Below are 24,972 nucleotides of genomic sequence, written 5' to 3' on the forward strand. Positions count from 1 at the left end.
TCTTCCTCCACCTCCTCCAATTATTCTCCCTAACCCACAAGTTCAAGGTCACTCAAGCCCTAATGGCAAGCAAGGTCTATGTGTGATCACATCTTAGAGATGAAGTCACATATTGACAAGCCGGGAGAGTTGGGTGTCAAAGTCTTGAGAAAGTTGGATGTTCAATCACTTTCTAAGTCACATAGTGAGTTCCTTTCGGACTACTATGAAACAGACTATGACATGAACCTTAATAATCATATCTATTTGCTTGGTGCTGCTGAATCAGCAATGATTTGGAACGATAGTAAAGCAAATTTGATTAGAAGATCAACTTCCCAAAAAAACTTTATGGACAGTGACAATGGTGACACTGGAAATCCAGAAAAAGCATTCTCTTCCCAATGGAAAGGGATTGACCATAGTCAACCCGGTTGACCAAATGGTAAAGAGAAAGGCTAAGTCTGAGATAGTCCCATTACCAAAGGGTCCATATGTTTATTTTGCCAAAGGAAGGGGCGTTGATTGCAAAGCTGCCAAATTTACCTAAGGATGTTAAAGTCAATAAGTTTGACTCTACATCAGGTAGAGCCCATTATCTAACTCTGTTAAGTTCTATTCTGAGATCCACATTACATGATGTGACTGGGTCACATGTTGATGTTTTAAGAATCAAAGAATAGAGAGAAATCTTAAAGGAAGTATGTGTTGATTCTGATCGCGAAGGTGGATTTCGATCGCATCAGAATTTTGAGCAGTTGCTTAAGAAGTTATGATATATTGCTAAGGAATAGATAACAACAATTGTCCATGTAGATTGTAAGGATAAGTTTTTCCGCAAAGTTTTAAAATAAAAGAAAATTGTTTAATTTTATTTATTTGAAGTATCCTTACAATGGTATTTGTGGAAAATTGTTGCTTATATGATTCCACTGACAACAATATTGGAAAATGGATTTGATTCTTTCATTTGTGGTAGTGTCTAAATTTACCAAATCAGGAAAGTTCCTCATCACCCAAGTTTCAATTGGACCGAAACTTGGAATCATGCAAGTTGAATAGTATGATGAATGAGAACTTTCAAGCATTGGAAAATCAAGACTAATTACTTGTTCACATGGATGTGTGAGTCAAGTGAAGGACTAAAGGGATCGAGGACACATTCTTGTGCACTGGTCATGTCCACCACAAAGCTCGTTAAGACTATTTGATTTACTAAAGTTTAGTAAATATGGTTATACTTACAAGTTTAAGTATAATTCTGAAACATTGGAAACGTCTCAATGTATGGCAGAACGAATGGGAAGAATCAACTTAGGCAGAAAGATAAAAGTTTCTCAAATCTGAAAAGATGGGAGAGTACTTTAGTATCATGTTTGTGATCATCTTAATGATTTAGAAATCATATCACAATTAGTCCTCTAAAGGTCATCTTAGTGCATTATTATGACTAAGAAAAGGAGTCATGATATGTTGAAATGGTTAGATCAGGAAGATGAGTCATACTTCGTTCCAAAACAATTCTTAGAGTCATACTCCAAGATTGTAACTTGAGTGACATATCTTAAAGAAAGGTTTAAAACACTTGTCAAATGTAAGAGTAAAAGTGTCCTACTCTTGTACATTTGAAATTGGTAAGTTGTGATGTTTTGGATAAAACAAAGACCAACTAAGGCCAATTGTGTGAAGTGTTTGTCTTGATAAAGAATCCGCACTATCTCTTGAATATTTGGCAAGATAGTCTTATATGTCAAGAGGATAGTGGGAGTCTTAAAGATCCTAAAAAGAATTTCAAGAACTAATCAAGAATAAAACCTGAGGTTCTTCACTAGCACACGACTTGAGGTTTATAACCTATCGTGTTGACATATTCTGTGCCCATTCCAGTTAAAGTTGGCTTTGCATAGGAGTTCTGAAATTTCTCAATTGGTTGCATAACAACTTGGAAGCAATGGCAGACCATGTACTGCCAGGTGGCAAGAAGTTAAGATTGCATAAGTTCAGTCCATATGAGTTTGGATTTGTCATTATCCTTGTCTTGTGACTATGGTTTTGACGATTCACATGGATAAGAACACATACACCATAAAATCTAAGGGTCATAAGGTTTCTCTCCGATTCATGAAAATGATGGTGAGGAAACACTTCCACCAAGTAGATTTGTAGCAGATGGCAAAAGGTCTAAACAATTGAGACTATGATTACGGCATCCCTTTTCATAGTTCTGAAATTGTTTAGACACACATGCATGCTACCTAAGGAAAGTTGTATGATTTTGATAAAGTTTTATCAAAGCATCTCGTATCAGAAATCTGAACTTTGGTAAGAAAGTCAATAAAGTATTGATTTCTAGAAGTCCAGCTGATTTCTGAGTACATGTCAAAGCTAGTGGGAGCATAAGTGTTATGCTAATAATCATCATGTTAGTGGGAGCATGATAATTATTGTTAGTGTTGCAAGTTAGCAATGTTAATTATAGAAAACAAAAGTTTCAATTCGTGAGGCTGCAGGGATTGAAAAAGTTGTTTTGCTATAATTAAAGGAGAGAATATACTTCATTCCAGTTCTAAAGGCTTAGATTGAGACCTTAATCATCCTTAGTCAAGAATATATATATATGAATTTCATGTTGGATTGGTTCAACTTAAGGAAATTCTATATATTGCGTTCTCAAAATTCGATTATGATTACGGCATCCCTCTTCATAGTCAAATTTTGAAAACATGGCAAATAAAAATATTGTAGCAAAAGACTGGTCTAGAATCATGTCTTTATGTGAGACATCATGAATCGTGTACCATTTGCTTTGGGTACAGGATCGATTGCATGTGCTATAATATTTGTCATTTCTAAATTTTTCCAAATGCCCAGAGGCATTAAGAAGGGAAAAGGTCTAGAATTGGATATGACTAAAATGATTAAGCAATTGTCGAGGACAATCTGAGGTTTACCAAAGATTGGTTGCTCAGGGACAGTTGGAAGTATAGTGCTAATTTTGGAAGGACCATATTGACATATTCTGAAAAGAGGCATCTCTTATTCAGAAGTGATAGTCAAAATGAGAATATGGAGTTGTCTCCATAGGTGGAAGTTATCTGTGTAAGATTAGAAAACTTAATCCAAGAAGCATGTCCAAAGCAATGTACTTTGAATATGAGACTTAGTTTCCATGGAGTTGATCTCCATTGGAATACCTTATAATGACTGTTGACAAGTCTTTGTGACTTTGTACATATTCATTACAGGAGGGTCAGTGCATATAAGTTTAAAATCTAAACAGATTTCGATAAATGATAGGAATTTGAAATTCTCACATTTTTCGATAAGGATTTGGGAGTGTGAAATTAGAATCATTGAAATTATGTTCAATTGGCTTATTTCACAAAGTAAGGATCATAGACAAACATAGAGTGCATACTTGGTGTATGACAAAGCTATTGTTTAAGAAAAACATAGTGTACATGCTTGGAGCATGGGACAACTAGTGTTTTTAATTCAAGTATAAAGTTGATAAAACCGAAACAATGAATAACGAGTAATCAGTATGGTGATAAATAAAAGTGTTTATTTATATTCATAGGGTTTGATACCATATTTGATTCATTTATTCTTGTGTTTCACTTTGCATGTTTTGACTTCCAGAATAACTAAGTCGCTCTTCCTGAATGATTAAGTTATTCAAACCATCCACAGTCGGTCATATGTTGGAAGTAGATATGAATCAAGACTGTCATGGGTTGGTTTGTAGAGGTCCAAGTTGGTGGACAAAGTGGTGCTACAACACTCATGAGTGCTCATAAGTTCTGAGTATTGGATTCACCCCGCACTCATTTGAATCACTTCATGGATTTTATCACGAGTGATCATGAGACGATAATATCTTATATTCTTCAAACCTAGAGATATGAGTTGTTACTATGAGTTGGTTATACATTGATTGCACGAAAACGCATTTGGTAACTCGATGTTATAAAACGTGCCTTTGTGTATGATTCAACAAGTAGTAGAACAAGCCATATGAGTCGAAGTTTATCCATTCCTTTTACCTTCGGGATAAAAGCGATATCTGTGGGCCCCTCGATGATTTAGCGATGACACATGTGAGTGCTTGGCCAAGCCAGGACTGATTTGATTTGTTCAATCAGTCAGTCATCATAAATCGAAAATCGGGAAACAACAAATGGACAGAGAGAATGATTATAATCCATGTCTCAGTCCATATGATATCTAGAATGGAGGAATATATGCTCCCTTATCTAATGGACAAGTCATTGACAAAGGTCAGAGTTCATTGACAAGATCAGAGTTCGACAGCGGCTTTAAGAGCTACGATTGTCAGTTGGTTTTTGAAGTCATACTCAATAATAGTTTTAGACTTATCCAAGTGGGAGACTGTTGGATTAATGTCTAAGTCCATAACTATATTTGGTATGTAGTTGACCCGACCCGGCATGGTCCATTTGGGTTGCACTTCACCGACACAATTTATATGGATAGTCTTTTAAGAATAGTATATTTATGATTTATATTAATATATTATAAGTTCTAATATATTAATATATAATCATATTATTTAATTAGTGTTGATCAAGAATTAATTTATAATTAATTAAGTGATCAAAAGGAACTAATTAAATATGGACTCTTAGATATATATGTGTAGTGGGCCAAGTTCATTTAGGTTGGGCTAAGTCTTCATGGATAGTCCATGGAGCTTTAACCCATGGATCCTAGGAAATGAAAGGTCATGGGTATTAGGGTTTAACCCTAATCCTCCACACTATATAAAGGGTCTTATGGTTCATGAAATGATGCTATTGGCTAGTGTGGATACACTAAAGAGGGCAATAACCGATTTCATAGTGTGAGCCAAGTATCCATATTCTCTAAAGGTTTTCCAAGGTGTTTTGGTGATTTGTGATTCCACTTGAGGCTTCCACACTATTGGGGCTAAGCTCTTAAAGCTTGAAGACATCAAGCTACATCAAAAGGTATGTCATCTAACTAGAACTTTGTAGTATAGGTTCTTCATAATATGCTAGTTAGGATGAAACCTTGGAATATTTAATATTTGCATGTATAATAGAGAAAACATAGATCCAAGGTTTATAGGGTTGCATGTACACCATAGGAGTGTTAGAATGCTCAAAACCCAACAGTTTTAACTTTTAAGTAGATAACAATTGTGATTTTTGCATTCTCAAAGTCGTTAGTGGAGCGTGTGTGGTTAACCGGCACACTAAAATGGACTTGTGAGGAATGGCAAAGGTCTAAACAATTGAGACTATGATTACGACATCCCTTTTCATAGTTCTCAAAATGTTTAGACACACATGTATGCTATCTAAGGAAAGGTGTATGATTTTGATAAAGTTTTATCAAAGCATCTCGTATCAGAAATCTGAACTTTGGTAAGAAAGTCAATAAAGTATTGATTTCTAGAAGTCCAGCTGATTTCTGAGTACATGTCAAAGCTAGTGGGAGCATAAATGCCATGCTAATAATCATCATGTTAGTGGGAACATGATAATTATGATAAGTGTTGAAAGATAGCAATGTTAATCATAGAAAACAAAAGTTTCAATTGGGAAAAGTTGTTTTGCTATAATTAAGGGAGAGGAAATTGTACTTCATTTCAAATCTAAAAGCTTAGATCGTGAGATTTTAATCAAATTTAGTCAAGTATATATATGAATGTTATGTTGGAATGGTTCAACATAAGGAAATTCTATATATGGGAACATTATTTGCGTTCTAAAATTCGATTATGATTTCGGCATCCCTTTTCATAATCTGAATTTTGAGAACATGGAAAATAGAAATAGAAATATTGTCGCAAAAGACTAGTCTAGTATCATGTCTTTATGTGAGACATCATGAATCGTGTCCCATATGCTTCGGATATACGATCGATTGCATGTGCTGTAATATTCATCTGTTCTAAATTTTTTTTTTCCAAATGCCTAGAGCATTAAGAGGGAAAAAGTACTAGAACTGGATATGACTAATTTGATTAAGCAATTGTCGAGAACAATCTAAGGTTTACCAAAGATTGGTTGCTTAGGGACAGTTGGAAGTATAGTGTTAATTTTGGAAGGACCATATTGACATATTCTGAAGAGAGGCAACTCTTGTTCAGAGGTGATAGTCAAAATGGGAATATGGAGATGTCTCCATAGGTGGAAGTTATTCAATCTGTGTAAGATTAGAAAAACTTAATGCAAGAAGGATGTTCAAAGCAATGTACTTTGAATATGAAACTTCGTTTCCATGGTGTTGATCTCCATTGGAATACTCTGTGATGTCTGCTGAGAAGTCTTTGTGACTTTGTGCATAATCATTACAAGAGGATCAGTGCATATAAGTTTAAAATCTAACAGATTTCGGTAAATGGCAAGAATTTGGAATTCTTGCATTTGCGGTAAGGATTTGGGATTGTGAAATGAGAATCATTGGAATTATGTTCAATCGATCTATTCCACAAAGTAAAGATCATAGACAAACATAGTGTGCATACTTGGTGTATGGCATGACTAGTGTTTAGAAAACATAGTGTACATGCTTGGAGCATGGGACAACTATTGTTTAATTCAAGTATAAAGTTGATAATTTGAAACAGTATGCAATGAATAATGTGTAATCAATATGGTGATAAATAAAAGGTGTTCTATTTATATTCATAAGTTCTGAGACCATATTGGATTCGATTATTCTTGTGTTTCACTTTGCATGTTTTGACTTCCAGAATAACTAGGTCATTCTTCCCGAATGACTAAGTTATTCAAACCATCCACAGTCGATAATACTTTGGAAGTAGGTATTAAGGCAAGACTGTCATGAATTGGGTTTGTAGATGTCTAAGGTGTTGGACATAGCAAGAGTTGCTACAACATTCATGAGTGCTCATAAGTTCTGAGTATTGGATTAAACCCACGCTCATTTGACTCACTTCATGGATTTTATCACGAGTGATCATGAGACGATAATATCTTATATTCTTCAAACCTAGAGATATGAGTTGTTGCCTATGAGTTGGTTATACATTGATTGTACGAAAACGCATTGGTAACTCGATGTTATAAAATGTGCCTTTGTGTATGATTCAACAAGTAGTAGGACAAGCATATGAGTCGAAGTTTATCCATTCCTTTTAGCCTTAAAGGGATAAAAGCGATATATGTGGGCCCCTCGATGATTTAGTGATGACACCCCGAAGTGCTTGGCCAAGCCTGGACTGATTTGATTTGTTCAATCAGTCAGTCGTCATAAATCGGAAATCGGGAAACAACAGATGGACAGAGAGAATGATTTTAATTCATGTCTCAGTCCATATGATATCTAGAATGGAGGAATATATGATCCTTTATCTAATGGACGCGTCATTTATTTGTTCAGAGTTCGACAACGGCTTTTAAGAGTTACGATTGCTAGTCGGGTTTTGGAGTCATACGCAATAATAGTTTTAGACTTATCTGTGACAACTCGAAATTTCTATCTTGTACAACCATTACCTTCAATAGAAGTCAGACTCATTTATGTTAACTTTTAGCACCGTTTAGAGCCGTTTGAGTGTTCTAAAGCCTAGTACTTCAAGATGTAAATATAGGAAGTATACTCTAGAGTTAATTGTGCAACACTTAAGTCTCAAAACTCCAAGAGTTTGGAGTTTACGGCCCTAACATGGAGTTTACGGCCGTAAACTCTAAGAGTATAAATATGACACTTAGTCATTTTATTCATTTTTTCACCATTTTCAAGCCTAGAAGTCATTCTCTCTCAAGTATCATCTGATTTTTCTTCTTGATCTTCTACTTTGTAAGTGTTTCTTTCCTTGATTAGTGGATATACTACAACATCTAGTGATTGTACATGATTTCATCCATGAAATCTCTTCATTTTGATAGATCTTCAAGTGTTCTTCATTTCACCAAGAACACCAAGAACACACACTAGTGTTCTTGGACTTTAAACACCCTTACAAGCTTCTATATTGTAAGTACTCTTACCTTAGCTTGTTGTGTTCTTGAATCACTTGGATTACACCTAGAAAACATCAAGAACACAAGATCATAAGGTGTTTACGGCCAAGGCAATCTCCTTGGGCCGTAAACCCTAATAAAGGGGGCAATATGAGCCCTAGTCCCTTCCAAAGCCTTGGAACCAAGTCTAGAACACTTCCAACTTGAACTAAGGACCTTAAACTTCAAAATGGTGCAAAATACCATGAGTTTACGGTTGTAAACTCATGGAGAAATGGTTCTTGGGCCGTAAACACTAGTTAAGGGTGCATATGTGCCACCCTTCCTTCCTAAGGCTTAAAGTTGAACTTAGAACCCTTCTAAATGACTTGTAAGACCTTAAAACACAAAATGGTACTACTTACCATGACGTAAACTCATTGGGCCGTAAACCCATGGGCCGTAAACTCACATGGTGTTACCATTTGGGCCGTAAACTCCTAAGTGAGGCCCTACAACCCTTAGATGCAACCCTTGGTACTTCTAGCACTTGAATCAAAGTGTTTTCCATGTCCTATAGTGTCTTTACTTGATTAATTAGTTGTTAAATGACTAATTAGATACATATATGTGTCATTATATGTTAAATAGGATCCGTGTGTGTGCTCAAGTCTTCACTTGACACTTAGCATCCTATACCATTCGTTCATCCAAACCACTCACTAGAGGTGAGTTCATACCCCTTAATCTACCTTTTAAATGATTTTAAATGCTTTTATGGGGGGAATACAAGTTGAAACATTATAGTTATTATATCAATCAAATGTGATTAATAACTGTCAAACAAAGGATTTGCTATTCAATTAGCTGTTTTATCAAACAAAACTACTTCAAATGGTTATCAAATACTTTTACATATTAAATGCTTTCTATTCAAACTCTTTTAAACTTATACTTTGTCAAATGCATATCTATATAGATATAGTTATATAAGTAGGATTGAAAGGACTTAGGACTGATAACTCGCCTTGCTTCCTGTTCCTTGTTTGGTTGTGGACTTAGGGTATCGGTTATTTGTCCGAAGGCCGTTTGAATCTTAGTTATATATTATGTATATGTGTATAGATATAAAAGTTCCTTCATTCAGTTCAATACCTTTGGGTAGCAAAGGTATACAATCATGTTAATACATATAAACAACATTACTAGTAAACTATAATAGGTATAGTTTAGGAAGTTACTAATACTCTTACTAGAACAATGAAACATACAATGAGTCAGTTCATACATGAGTCATTAACATACATATAGAGAGTACTATGATGAGAAACAAACAATAACATACATATAGAGAATACCTATGATGAGAAACAAACAATAACATACAGATAGAGAATACTATGATGAGAAACAAACAATAACATACAATAGAGAATACTATGATGAGAAACAAACAATAACATACAGATAAAGCATACTATGATGAGAAACAAACAGAGCATACTAGACACAGAAAACATACATTACATTAGTACATACAATACATATACAAGAACATTACAACAGAAATGTGAGCCACGTAACGGGGCATGGCATCACCTGTCATGGCTCGTTTTGTATCCAGAGTCTCCTAGAAGGAGAGCGTTGAATTTGTGTATAGATCTATACTGGATTGACTATCCTACACCTTGCTGCTCGCTACAATGGGACTTGCAAGTCTACGGGTGCCAAATGTCATTTCTTCCGACGTCTTTCATCGTCGTGTATTAGTCAGTAGTATGGTACAAGCATATCACATGTTACTTTAAATAACAATTGGTTTAAGGTAAGTAGTACAGCAGTAGTTACTATAATACAACACTACAGTACTTTATTATTTTCCCATTGCATTCACATTGTGATCTTTTCACATAAAAGATAATGTAAAACTATATTTTTGGTTAATGATAGGCATACTTGGGAAAATACACACTTTTACAAGAAACAAACACACATTTCATTTGATGCCTTAGTAGAAGGCTACGTTTAATAGAAAATATAGGATTTTCTAGGAGATACAGACATTTATAAACATTTACAAAACTTATACATCAAGTACATACAGACACTTTCATACAAACAAAGACACTAAAATACTTATGAATTCACCAGCTTTAAAGCTGATCAACTCTTTCAAAATAACTTGTATTCTCAGGTCATCAGTAGACAGGTACCGATGCCAGGCTTTTGAGAAGATGGAGCACGTTCAAGACTCATCTCATATTTTGATTTACATTTTTGGTGTCTTATAACTTTACAGAACACACTTGTATGAAATTATATTATTAATGCAATGGATGATGTTGTTGCTTGTTTACTACTATACTTTGTTGTGATACTGTACATGACGTCCTCCACCCCTGAACGTTTCCGCCGTTCCGGTTTTGGGGTGTGACAGATTGGTATCAGAGCATTGTTTATAGTGAATCGAGTGTATCAACCCATAAGAGATATACAAACTATAAACACAGCGGGATTAAAATACTCTGATCAAGAGTTTACACTTTTAAATAATAAAATATTTAACCAAGTATACATACCTGCATTCATACTAAAATCAGTGTCACTAGGACAGAACAAAAGTATTACGATTGTTGGACAACACAACTAGACTTAGAGACATATAGGCAACCCTGGGAATGATATAGCCTGATCAACTATATTTTCCGAGGAGTGACTAGCATGTGCCTAAGAGTGGTTGTGAGGTTGCAACAAGTCTAAAAACTTACCAACACTACTACAATGACAACATTAGAACAGAACATAAACTTAAAATACTATAGGAGTATTTTGTGTTACTATAAATTACTTATGTGCGAACTAAAAGGTCTTTATCAGTAGGTCAATAGTTTCTAAGTGGATACGTTAAGGTTATATGTAACTAGGATGTCATAGACTTTGAATCTGTAATCTTTGCTTTACTCCCTGTTCCTTGTTTGGTTGTGGGCTTAGAGTTAGGATCACTTATTCGAAGGTCTATCCTGTTTTGAGTACATATAACTGGTATGCACTAAACAAGTATTGAAGTAACTGATAAAGATCATCTTATAATTATCTAATTAGTGCGTCTATTTAGTTATTTCTTATACCCCTTTTCTCGCGTAGATATCATGGTTGGATTCCATCTTCCCGGAGATCCATACTTCCCAAACGAAGGCAATGCTGGATGGCTTGAAGAAGAGCCAGAGGATGATCATCCAATCCCTTTGGACGATCACCACGCTGAATGCTTTTCGGATAGTTCTGACTCCGAGCCAGAAGTCAACAACCTACCCCCAGTAGCTCCAAACCCAAACCCTCGTCCAACATTTCAAGGACTCACACCTCTGTGGGCCACAAACTTGAACAGATGGAGTCAGGATCAGGGTCAACCCATGCCCTACAATGGGGACCGAAGCTTTTACAACCTAAGCGAGGGAGGTTCAGTTGACCGAGTCCTGCCCATCATGGTTCGTAGGATTGCTCGGAACACCGAGCAAGGTCGAGCAGCCATCGACCGAGTCGTGGAAATTGACGCCAACTCTGGCGTTAACACAGTCCGCATTCGTCAGCTGGAGTCTGCTCATGAAAGAACTCAGATCCATAATGCAGCCCTGCAGAGAGAACTTACTGAAACCCGAGCTGAAGTCAGGGAACTTCGAGCTCGACAGGCAATGACAGAAAGGCGCATGAGAGACATGGAGCGCCGTCTGTCAGAATCAAGGACTCACTCTAGTGGCTCTCGTCGTAAATAGAGCCTACTCAACTTTCTCTTTTGGATATAACTTAGTTTATGTAAAAACTCTAGTTTAAATTCATATCTTTGTGAAGACCTTAGATCTGTTAAGCCATGATTTGGTCTTAGTTCTGTCAAAATTTTCCCATCTTGGTTTGATGTAAGACCTACTTATAGGTCGCTTTTCCCGAACTTGTTAGATCTGTAATACCAGTATATTTGACAGATATCTTATCTCATGGAATTAAATATCCATATGCTATCATCTGTTAGTACTAGATCTACATTCAATCATACTATTCATTGTGTTGTTGGGCTACGGAGAGTTAGCCCATGAGTCACTCTCATCAATTTCTCTATTCTTACCCGTATTGTCATCTTTGTAAACTTTTAGTTAAAAGATGCCTCCGCGCTGATCAACGAGACGCAATCCTCCGGTAACTGCACCACCACCTACTCCTCAAATTGATACGGCAACACTAAATGTTGCGGTAGCTACGGCTGTGGCAGCAGCCATGGCTCAATATCATTCTTCCGGTTCCACCGGAGGTGGAACACCTGTCCAGTCTACTCATGGTGAAATCCCCGTGCGCTCGAGATAGTGCTCCTACAAGGACTTCACCAACTGCAAGCCAAAGTCCTTTAAAGGGACTGGCGGAGTCATTGCCCTCTCGCAATGGTTCAGGAAGACCGAATCGGTTTTCGAAATCTGCTCCTGTCCAGAAGGGAGCAAAGTCAAGTTCGCTGCTTGCACCTTCGAGGAAAAAGCCCTGACATGGTGGAATAGCCATGTCAAGTCACTATCTCTAATGGTGGCAAATGTTATAGGCTGGGAAGCTCTTAGAGAGCTGATGATTGAAGAATACTGCCCGAGGGGCGAGATCCAGAAATTGGAACAGGAACTATGGAGCCTAACCATGAAGGGCTCCGACATAGTTTCCTATACCACTAAGTTCAGCGAGCTGGTGGCCCTCTGTCCCAACATGGTTCACACAGAGGGAAAGAAAATAGAGAGGTACATATGGGGGCTGGTGCCTCCATCTCAGGGGAATGTTTTAGCTTCAAACCCTACCACATTCGATAGTGCCAAGAGGTTGGCACAGAGGCTCATTGACCATGGGGTCCATACCCCATCAGCAACAACAACCCTAGCCATCTCAGAACCCTCCAAATCAGCTGACAACAAGCGGAAATTCTGGGATGACAAGAAGAAGAAGAAGGCTACCAAAAAGCAGCAGGTCGTGGCAGTTCATGCTGCGATAGCACCTGCCGCTGCTGCTCCGGTAAAGCAGTACGCTGGAAGTTTGCCCAAGTGCAACAAATGCAACTTCCACCACACAAGAGCCTGCCGGGAAATGCAGTGCTCTAACTGTAACAGGAAGGGGCATACTGCCCGTTTCTGCAAATCTCCGGCGAGACCAGTCAACCAAGTCCCCGGCGCTGCAGTGGGCCAAGCTTGCTACAATTATGGCGAAACGGGCCACTACAAAAGGAACTGCCCGAAGGCAGGGATCGCCGACGGAGTGGGAAGAGTTCTGGCTATAGGCCACGAGGAAGCGGTTGCCGACCCCACAGTGGTCACTGGTACGTTTCTCCTCGATAACTCATATGCATGCATTCTGTTTGATAGTGGAGCGGAGAGGAGTTTCGTGAACCGGAAATTTGCCCACTTACTTAAGAATAAATCGCATGCACTAAAAGAACCGTTTACAGTAGAAATGGCTAATGGAAAGACAGAGAGTACTAGCTGCATATACATAGGTTGTACTCTAACTCTAGATAGCCATTCATTTTCAATCGACCTCATGCCGGTTTCAATTAAAAGTTTCGACGTCATTATCGACATGGATTGGTTGAGTCTGCACCGTGCCGACATCATGTGTTATGAAAAGGTTGTTCGCCTTAATCTGCCATCTAGCGAAACTCTAGTAATCTACGGCGACAAACCCGGCACTAACCTTCGCCTCATCTTGAGTATTCAAGCCTAGAAATTCTTGCAAAAGGAATGTCGCGCATTCCTTGCTCATGTTGCCGATGTGAGCCAAGAAACAAAATACATTAAGAACATTCCAGTAGTACGTGATTTTCCCGACATCTTTCCAGAAGAACTCCCAGGATTACCTCCACAACGTCAAGTCGAGTTCAGAATCGACTTAGTTCCAGGGGCTACCCCAGTAGCCAAATCGCCCTATCGTCTAGCACCTGCAGAGATGCAAGAACTGTCCGGTCAACTTAACGAACTGCTCAGCAAGGGCTTTATAAGACCAAGCTTCTCACCTTGGGGAGCTCCAGTCTTGTTCGTCAAGAAGAAAGACGGATCGTTTCGTATGTGCATCGACTACAGGGAGCTCAATAAACTGACCGTCAAGAATCGTTACCCTCTGCCTCGTATAGACGATTTATTTGACCAACTTCAAGGGGCGAGCTTTTTTTCAAAAATAGACCTAAGATCCGGGTATCACCATTTACGGGTGTTAGAGGAGGATGTTCCGAAGACAGCCTTCCGAACTCGTTATGGACACTACGAATTCGTAGTGATGCCGTTCGGATTAACCAACGCGCCCGCTGTATTCATGGACTTAATGAATAGGGTGTGTCGTCCTTACTTGGATCAGTTCGTCATCGTCTTCATCGATGACATACTTATCTACTCTCGTAGTAAGGAGGAGCATAGTCAACATCCTCAACAAGTTTTAGAAACATTACGAACGGAGAAGCTCTATGCGAAGTTCTCGAAATGCGAATTTTGGATCCGAAGATTCGAATTATTAGGACACGTGGTTAGCGAAGAAGGTATACACGTGGACCCTTCCAAAATCAAAGCCATTGAGAACTGGTCAGCACCGAAGACGCCTACAGAAATTCGTCAATTTCTAGGCCTCGCTGGCTACTATCGCAGGTTCATTCAGAACTTCTCACGTATTGCGAAACCTCTTACGACTTTGACCCAGAAGGGCGTGGCCTTTGACTGGGAAGAGAGGCAAGAGAAAGCATTCCAAACGCTGAAACGAGCCTTATGCACCGCACCAATACTATCCCTCCCAGAAGGAATAGAAGACTTTGTGGTCTATTGCGATGCATCGAAACAAGGGCTCAGTTGTGTTCTTATGCAGAGAGGTAAGGTCATCGCCTACGCCTCAAGACAGCTGAAGACACACGAGGTCAGCTACACCACTCACGATCTTGAGCTGGGAGCAGTGGTGTTTGCTCTGAAGATCTGGAGACACTACCTGTATGGTACAAAAAGCACTATTTTTACAGACCACAAAAGCCTACAACATATATTCGACCAGAAGGAGCTCAACATGAGACAACGACGGTGGGTCGAGCTACTCAGTGATTACGAATGTGAAATTCGTTATCATCCCGGCAAGGCCAATGTAGTAGCTGACGCCCTAAGTCGGAAAGAATACTCTGGTCGTAAAGTCAAATCTTTGACTACGACTATCCATTCACACTTGTCCACACAAATCAAGGAAGCTCAGCTCGAATCCTTGAAACCTGAAAATGTGGCGGGTGAATCCCTGAGAGGGATGAATAAGAATTTGGAAGTCAAGGGTGGCAGAGCCTTATATCTCATGGATCGGATCTGGACACCGAAACACGGTGGTTTCAGAGACTTGATCATGATCGAAGCTCACAACACTCGATATTCCGTCCACCCAGGTTCAGATAAGATGTATCTAGATCTTAAAAAGCTATACTGGTGGCCTAACATGAAAGCAGAGATTGCTACCTTCGTAAGTAAATGCCTTACTTGCGCCAAGGTTAAGGTCAAATACCAGAAACCCTCAGGTTTACTACAACAGCCGGAGATACCGGAATGGAAGTGGGAGCGGATGACAATGGACTTCATAACCAAGTTGCCCAAGACAACGGGTGGTCTCGATACCATTTGGGTGATCGTAGACAGGTTAATTAAGTCCGCACACTTCCTGCCTATCAAAGAAACTGACAAGATGGAGAAGCTAACAAGAACCTACATTAGGGAGATCGTACGACTGCATGGTGTTCCTATATCTATTATCTCCGATAGAGATAGTAGATTCACTTCGAGGTTCTGGCAGTCGCTACAAAGTTCCCTAGGAACTAGGTTGGACATGAGTACAGCCTACCATCCACAGACCGACGGACAAAGTGAGAGGACTATACAAATCTTGGAAGATATGTTGCGAGCCTGCTTGATCGACTTTGGGAAGGCATGGGATACTCATTTACCCCTTGTCGAATTTTCCTACAACAATAGTTATCACACGAGCATAAAGGCTGCTCCATTTGAAGCCCTCTATAGCCGAAAGTGCAGATCCCCTCTGTGCTGGGCTGAGGTGGGTGACACCCAGTTAGCTAAAGGACGAGTTCCTGACAGCACTCTCACCGTTCCGGAGATCATTCGGGAAACGACAGAGAAAATCGTTCGAATTCGTGAACGATTGAAAGCCTCTAGAGACCGACAGAAAAGCTACGCAGATAAACGAAGGAAACCGTTGGAATTCCAGGTGGGCGACCGTGTTCTACTGAAGGTCTCACCCTGGAAAGGCTTGATACGCTTCGGAAAGCGTGGAAAGCTAAATCCAAGATACATAGGGCCTTTCGATATTCTCGCTAGAATCAGCCTTGTAGCTTACAAACTCAACTTACCCCGCGAGCTTAGTAACATACATTCTACTTTCCACATCTCGAACTTGAAAAAGTGTCTGTCCGACGAGACTCTTGTAATCCCACTCGACGAGATCGAGATCAACGAGAGCCTCAACTTCATGGAAGAACCTGTAGAGATCATGGACCAAGAGGTCAAGCAAACAAAGCAAAGCCGTATCCCGATAGTGAAGGTTGGTTGGAACGCCAAGCGAGGACATGAATTCACTTGGTAGCGAGAGGATCAAATGAAACTGAAATATCCTCATCTTTTTACTTAGTTATTTGTAACTACTTATTTGCTTAAACTCTAATTTCGGGACGAAATTCCCTCTAACAGGGGGATGATGTGACAACTCGAAATTTCTATCTTGTACAACCATTACCTTCAATAGAAGTCAGACTCATTTATGTTAACTTTTAGCACCGTTTAGAGCCGTTTGAGTGTTCTAAAGCCTAGTACTTCAAGATGTAAATATAGGAAGTATACTCTAGAGTTAATTGTGCAACACTTAAGTCTCAAAATTCCAAGAGTTTGGAGTTTACGGCCCTAACATGGAGTTTACGGCCGTAAACTCTAAGAGTATAAATATGACACTTAGTCATTTTATTCATTTTATTCATTTTTTCACCATTTTCAAGCCTAGAAGTCATTCTCTCTCAAGTATCATCCGGTTTTTCTTCTTGATCTTCAACTTTGTAAGTGTTTCTTTCCTTGATTAGTTGATATACTACAACATCTAGTGATTGTACATGATTTCATCCATGAAATCTCTTCATTTTGATAGATCTTCAAGTGTTCTTCATTTCACCAAGAACACCAAGAACACACACTAGTGTTCTTGGACTTTAAACACCCTTACAAGCTTCTATATTGTAAGTACTCTTACCTTAGCTTGTTGTGTGCTTGAATCACTTGGATTACACCTAGAAAACATCAAGAACACAAGATCATAAGGTGTTTACGGCCAAGGCAATCTCCTTGGGCCGTAAACCCTAATAAAGGGGGCAATATGAGCCCTAGTCCCTTCCAAAGCCTTGGAACCAAGTCTAGAACACTTCCAACTTGAACTAAGGACCTTAAACTTCAAAATGGTGCAAAATACCATGAGTTTACGGCCGTAAACTCATGGAGAAATGGTCCTTGGTCCGTAAACACTAGTTAAGGGTGCATATGTGCCACCCTTCCTTCCTAAGGCTTAGAGTTGAACTTAGAACCCTTCTAAATGACTTGTAAGACCTTAAAACACAAAATGGTACTACTTACCATGAGTTTACGGCCGTAAACTCATTGGGTCGTAAACCCATGGGCCGTAAACTCACATGGTGTTACCATTTGGGCCGTAAACTCCTAAGTGAGGCCCTACAACCCTTAGATGCAACCCTTGGTACTTCTAGCACTTGAATCAAAGTGTTTTTCATGTCCTAGAGTGTCTTTACTTGATTAATTAGTTGTTAAATGACTAATTAGATACATATATGTGTCATTATATGTTAAATAGGATCCGTGTGTGTGCTCAAGTCTTCACTTGACACTTAGCATCCTATACCATTCTTTCATCCAAACCACTCACTAGAGGTGAGTTCATACCCCTTAATCTACCTTTTAAATGATTTTAAATGCTTTTATGGGGGGGAATACAAGTTGAAACATTATAGTTATTATATCAATCACATGTGATTAATAACTGTCAAACAAAGGATTTGCTATTCAATTAGCTGTTTTATCAAACAAAACTACTTCAAATGGTTATCAAATACTTTTACATATTAAATGCTTTCTATTCAAACTCTTTTAAACTTATACTTTGTCAAATGCATATCTATATAGATATAGTTATATAAGTAGGATTGAAAGGACTTAGGACTGATAACTCGCCTTGCTTCTTGTTCCTTGTTTGGTTGTGGACTTAGGGTATCGGTTATTTGTCCGAAGGCCGTTTGAATCTTAGTTATATATTATGTATATGTGTATAGATATAAAAGTTCCTTCATTCAGTTCAATACCTTTGGGTAGCAAAGGTATACAATCATGTTAATACATATAAACAACATTACTAGTAAACTATAATAGGTATAGTTTAGGAAGTTACTAATACTCTTACTAGAACAATGAATACCGGAGGGAATTGAGGATTTCGTGGTATTATGTGATGCTTCTATCACTGGCTTGGGGGCGTGTGATTGCTTATGCTTCGCGACAGCTGAAGTCGCACGAGACGAGGTATCCCACTCATGATCTGGAGTTGGGGGCGGTGGTTTTTGCCCTCAATATTTGGAGACACTATATGTATGGGGTTCGTTGTACTATTTACACGGATCACAAGAGTCTGAGGTATATTGTGGATCAGCCGAACCTGGAGATGAGGCAGCGTAGGTGGCTGGACGTAGTTAAGGATTATGACTGCGAGATCCTTTACCATCTGGGTAAAGAGAATGTAGTGGCAGATGCTTTGAGCCGCAAGTCGGCTGGGTCTTCAGAAGAGGTGTCATGTATGAGGATATTAGTGGATTCCCCTATTTTGGGATTGATCAGGGAGGCTCAGGTTGAGGGTGTTCGGGAAGAGAATTGGAAGAAAGAAAGGATCAGAGGTGAGATTGTCAGATTTGTCTCAGATAGTCGTGCTTTGTTGACCCGATGTTGTCAGATCTGGGTTCCGATGTTTGGTGGGGTCAGACAGATTGTGTTAAAGGAGGCTTATAAGTCTCATTTTTCTATTCATCTAGGGGCCACCAGGATGTACCAGGATTTGAGATTGAGCTATTGGTGGCAGTGTATGAAGAGAGAGATAGCTTGGTATGTTGAGAGATGCGTGACCTGCAGGATGGTCAAGGCTGAGCTTCAGAGGCCGCATGGCAAGCTGCAGCCTCTGGAGGTTCCCATGGGGAAATGGGAGCAATTTTCGATGGATTTTATCACCAAATTACCGAAGACAGCAAAGGGTTTTGATGCTATATGGGTCATCGTAGATCGATTGACCAAGAGTGCCCACTTTTTGGCGATTCGGGAGAGTTCTTGGCCGAGAAACTGGACGATGTATATGTTCGCGAGATCGTTGCTCGCCATGGGGTTCCGGTCTCCATTGCTTCAGGCCGTGATGTTCGGTTCACCTCCCGTTTTTGGCAGAAGTTCCATGAGAAACTGGGCACGAGGTTGCACTTCAACACTGTTTATCATCCGAAGACCGACGGCCAAACTGAGAGGACGATACAAACCCTTGAGGATATGTTTGTGGGCCCATGTTATCGATTTCGGTGGGAGTTGGGACTCCTACCTACCTCTTGCGCCTTTCGACCTCTTGTATGGGCAGAGATGTTGTACCCTGGTTTGTTGGGGCGAGGTTGATCACAGGGTTATTGGACGGACCGAAGTGGTCCTTCAGACCACATAACTGATTCAACAGATCAACCAGATACTGTAGACCGCTCAGAGTCGGCAGAAGAGCTATGCCGACCGACTCCGATCTGAGTTGGAGTTTCAAGTCGGCGACATGGTATTACTGAAGGTCTCACCTTGGAAGGGTGTGATACGCTTCAAGAAGAGGGGAAAGTAGGGGACCCGACATATTGGGCCTTTTCGGGTGATTTCCAAGGTTGGCAAGGTTGCTTACAGATTGGATCTTCCAGATGAGCTCAGTCAGATTCACAGAACTTTCCATGTTTCGCAGCTGCGAAAGTGCATATTAGATGAGGATGCGGTGATTTCCTTGAATGATATTCAGGTTGATGAGCGCCTGGAAAGGAAGGTGAAGATTTTGTTTAGAAAGGAAGTACCTTTGGTAAAGGTATGGTGGCAGTATTGAAGGGGCTCTGGGTGGACCTGGGAGCCGGAGGCTGAGATGTGGGAGCATTATCCAGATTTGTTCACCGCAGCAGACTTCGAGGACGAAGTCTAGTTCAAGTGGGGGAGAATTGTAACATCTCTATGTTCAGGTACTTCTAAATTTATCCCTTTAAGTTTATTATATGACATTTTGGTCCTTAAGTCCAAGAGATTGTGCCTTAAAGCCCTAGTGGCATTCTTTTAATTTTGGCAGGAGAAGTACGCTAAGCGTACATGTGTGTACGCTGAGCGTACTAGGGCGCGCCCTAATACGCAGGGCGTACACTCATGTACGTGGGGTGTACTAAAGAAAGATGGAAACCCTAATTTTTAGGGTTTGGGTGGTATTTAAGCATCTTATTGGCCTCATTTCTCTTCACCTAACCAGCCTCTACCCTCTCTTCGTGATTTGAAACCATTAAAGAACCTTGTGAGGACATTTCAAGCATTAAAGAGTGTGTTTGTGCGATTTGAAGAGGAAAGAAAAAGATCAAGCTCAACTTGGAGAAAGAAGTGCCTTAGATCTGGGATTCACCCTTCATTTTCAAGCCTTTCAAGGCATAAAGCTTGCACCTTTGTCTCTTAATATTGTAGATCTAGTTATAGGGGTTTTATGTCATCTTTTTTGTCCCAAAAGTCTCATCTTGAGCATGGCATGTTCTGGACGTTTTGAGTTGTCCTTTCAGACCCTAGGAGGGGTGCTTAGCCATAAAAATGAAGTCCCTTTAGTTAGTTTTGCTTCATGCATCTTGTAGGAGGTAATAATGGATTAAGACCTTGTGTTAAGCTCTTCTTAGGCGTGGAAAGTCATAAATTTGGAAACTTTATGACTTTAGGGTGCATTTGGACCGTGGATCTGAAGCATGGGCTTGAGTGCTTAAGCCATTAAGCACTTAATGAAATTTTTGGGGTTGCGAAGTTATGCCCCACGTAAGTGGGAGTACGCCCCGCATACTCAGTCAACCACCTCCATGGTGGTCAATGCGAGGTTTCGCGTACGCTAAGCGTACCTTCAGCGTACGCCTCGTGTACTCGCATGGATCAGCTTTTTGAGTTGACTCGGTTGGGTTGACTCATTTGGCTTAGTGGGTTTGACCAATGGACTTTGACCAAGTTTGACCTTGAGGGTATTTTGGGTATTTTGGGATTTTGATGGAATTGGTCATTTGATGGAATTAGGTATCGGTTACAGAGCTGATATTCGGAGTCGGACCTTGTCAGTTATGTTCAGTTTGCGAGGTGAGTTTTCCTCACTGTGCTTACGGGTCAAAGGCACCATGGTCGGCCTTTGGATTGTTATCCTAGTTTAACATATGATTGTGTATTGTAGTGATCTGTTAGATCTATATCCTGGTAGATAGGATGATGTTATGCTTAGTGATCTGTAAGATCTGTTTGTTTGTTATTGGCTGGTTATTTGTATGCTTGTCTGTTATATATGTGTGTCGACATGGTTTATGTGTGGTTGGGTTGAGGCGGTCCTGCTTTATGCTGAAGGCCAACAGACTCAGGGTGTCCCAGATGGATTGAAGGCCAGTGGGGTGTACCAGTCAGGCCGAAGGCCCGAAGAACGTTCCAGATAGGCTGAAGGCCCGTGTGGCGTACTATCATGCTGTAAGTTCTGGGAGCATATCAGGTAGACTGTAGGCCGGTGGGGAGTTCCAGTCAGACTGAAGGCTCTGTCTGCATGCTGTTTGCTATTATTGTTATAATTATGTGTTGTGTTGGTATTCTGGGGGAAACTCACTAAGCTTTGGGTTTACAGTTTTGTGTTATGTTTCAGGTACCTCAGATGATCGCGGGAAGGCGAAGTCTTGATCGTGCACCTCCTCGTGTTTTGTTTTATGATTTTGGGAAAACTCTGATTTTACACATGTTTTGAAAACTAAAATGTAAACAATGATGGTTTGTAGGATGGTCTTAAAATTTTAATTTTTTCAAGAATTTTATGGATGTTACAATTGAGTTGTTCTGTAGTTGGACTTTGAGCTCCAGTTCCATGAGTATACAAAAAACTTGCATTATTTCCTTGCTACTCAAAATTCAAAACTTAATCTTAGTGGGAGACAAAATAACAAAAAAAACAAGCAATTTTTTTTGCATGAATATCGTTTTCACAATTGTTAAGGACGAGGGATTTACATGAAAATAAGAACCCGACCACCGTTAAAGGTCGAACCCAGCTACCTTCCATCTTGATTACTTGTGATTGATTGTGTGTGTGGTAGATAGTTAATTATATGTAGCCCCACAACACCAATGATTCATTCGTTGACATTATATGCTCATAGAAAATATAAAATCAATCTCAGAATAATATATCAATGAATTGAATTCACTAGCAGTTCAAAAAAATAGACATTATGATCTGAAAAACAACTCGCCTCCAAGTCATCATAATTCTTGTAATACTCATATTGACCAGGATTTTGTCTGCATTATTCAAAAAAAAGGAAAAAGTTTAACTAACTTGCATCAGTCGACAGAGAGGATGGGTCAAATTTTTTACCTTTGGCATATATGATAGGTGTAATGTTTGGTATACATGTGTGTGTAAAGCTCATTGTCACCATAAAATGATGACCTGCAGAATTCACATAAAGGATGTCCATGAAACCCACCTCTTGATTTATTTTGTTAATCTTAAGCAAGTTTCTATGGATGCATTGTTATGCTTGGTTCAAGCTAATTTCTTCCATTTCACATGAAGTGTTGGAATTCCTAAGTCAAGTATGACATAAGGAATTTCAAGTTGGGTAGGACACAAGCAAGATGGTTTTGTTGGATCAATATGCCCAATAATCATTATGGAGTGATATTACTAATAATATATGATCCTATAGGGCCACACCTTTATCAAGTTGGCACATTTTGTATATTTATTATTAATAGGATTATTAATAAATAATATCAATTTTTGTATTTTAATTAGGGAATAATTATTGTTTTTGTGAAAATAATAATTATAAGAGAGTATTACTAGTTATTATTTCATATGGTATGAATTAACAAGTCATGAACAACATTTTGGACTAGTTTGATTCTTTTGTCTTTTACCTAAAGACAAAGTTTATATTTTATAAAATTGGAGTTTATAAAAAATAAAGAATCTTCCTTTTTGAAGAGGCATGGCCAAAACATAATGATGGTGTGGTAGGTTGCTTTTTCAATCTTCCACCTTTTGTCTCTCATGCTTCTAAAGGCTACCATTATTTTAGATTATTTTAATGGTTAGGCCTTACTTTTCATGGGCTATATAAGAGATGCATGAGGCTTGCATTTTTGCAAGAGTGAAGCTCTTCTTCTTCCTTTCTTTCCTCTCTAGAACTGTGGGTTCTTCTTCTCTTCTTCCTCTCTCTCTTTTGAAATTAGTTTGGTGTTTAGAAGACATCTTGAGTTGTTCCCCTTAGTGCTTAATTGAGTTAAGCACTTAAAGGCTTTAGACACTCAAGAATACAAGAAGGAACTAGCATTCCAAGTGTCTTACTCTTGATGGTGGATACTTGTAGAGAAGATCATACACTTTCATCTTTTGTTATCTTCGTCAACACCCCAAAACCAACTGGGTTCAAAGGCTTCAAAGGTTATCTCTAAAACATCATATGGTTGGTTTTATTTTATTCTAACACCTATAAATGGATCCATGATGGCTCGATTTTGTTATGAACTAAAAATAAACTTGTTATTTTTAAAGTCTTTCGTTGCCGGTTTTTGTGAAAAACAAACTTTTATTTCGTATCGAAACCCAGCAGTGGTATCAAAGCCATCTTTTATATGGTAGAATGATTTTTTATGTTTGATAATCTTTGGTTTTTGGAAAACAAGCATGAATTTCTCTTTGTTAAGAAAAATTCATATTTGTCTTCTTTGACAACTTTTTGGTTAAAAGTGTACAACCAGGATAGCAGTTGAGCAGATATTCTCTTTTCATTTTTTTTAATTTGTTTTTTGTGATTTTTCTTAATTCGAATTTTCCAAATTTTAAAGATGATTTAGTTTAATTTTACTTCTTTGTTTTCTAAACTTCAGATTTCTCATTCTGTTTTGGGTTGAGATGATATAAACGACAAGAGAGTGCAAGAGAACAACTGACTGCTGAGCCAGATAGTCTCTTTTCATTTTTTTTTTTTTTGTTAATTTGTGAATATATGTGATTGTTGATTTGTTATATTTTAAAAATGTCCCCTAGAAAATATATGTTTGGAAGTGAAAAGCGGAAAAAAAAAAAAAAAAAAAAGTAAAACTAAACAATTTAATTACGTTGTTTGACTTTGGTGGCCTGTCATGAAGCTTTTTCTTTCCATAGGTGGGGATTTCTCACCCTTCAAATGCCTTATTTTTAAATTAATAATATTTTTTGTAGGTGTTCTCGTCCTTTCCAAAAAAAAATTTAAAAGGGGCCCAAATTATTATTTTGCCCTGTGCCTCAAATTACCGGCCCTAGTTGGGAACGCCCAGGGCCCATGCTCCCTGTCATCGGAACTCTTATCAGGTTGCTCTCGCTGGAATAAGAACCTTGTGAGGATATTTCAAGCATTAAAGAGTGTGTTTGTGCGATTTGAAGAGGAAAGAAAAAGATCAAGCTCAACTTGGAGAAAGAAGCGCCTTAGATCTGGGATTCACCCTTCATTTTCAAGCCTTTCAAGGCATAAAGCTTGCACCTTTGTCTCTTAATATTACTACCACAAGACAACGAAGTAGGGCAACAACCTTTCGTTTCACCCATCTTGTCAATCAACACATATACCCGCCGAAAGACTCTACTCATAAACCTTGTCAATAAGCTCTCCAAGCGGCTAACAATCCCTACTCACGGCTGAAAT

The sequence above is a fragment of the Lactuca virosa genome, chromosome 7, assembly GCF_052849685.1.
Source record: "Lactuca virosa cultivar CGN04683 chromosome 7, Lactuca_virosa_CGN04683_v6, whole genome shotgun sequence".
NCBI classification, from domain to species: Eukaryota; Viridiplantae; Streptophyta; class Magnoliopsida; order Asterales; family Asteraceae; genus Lactuca; species Lactuca virosa.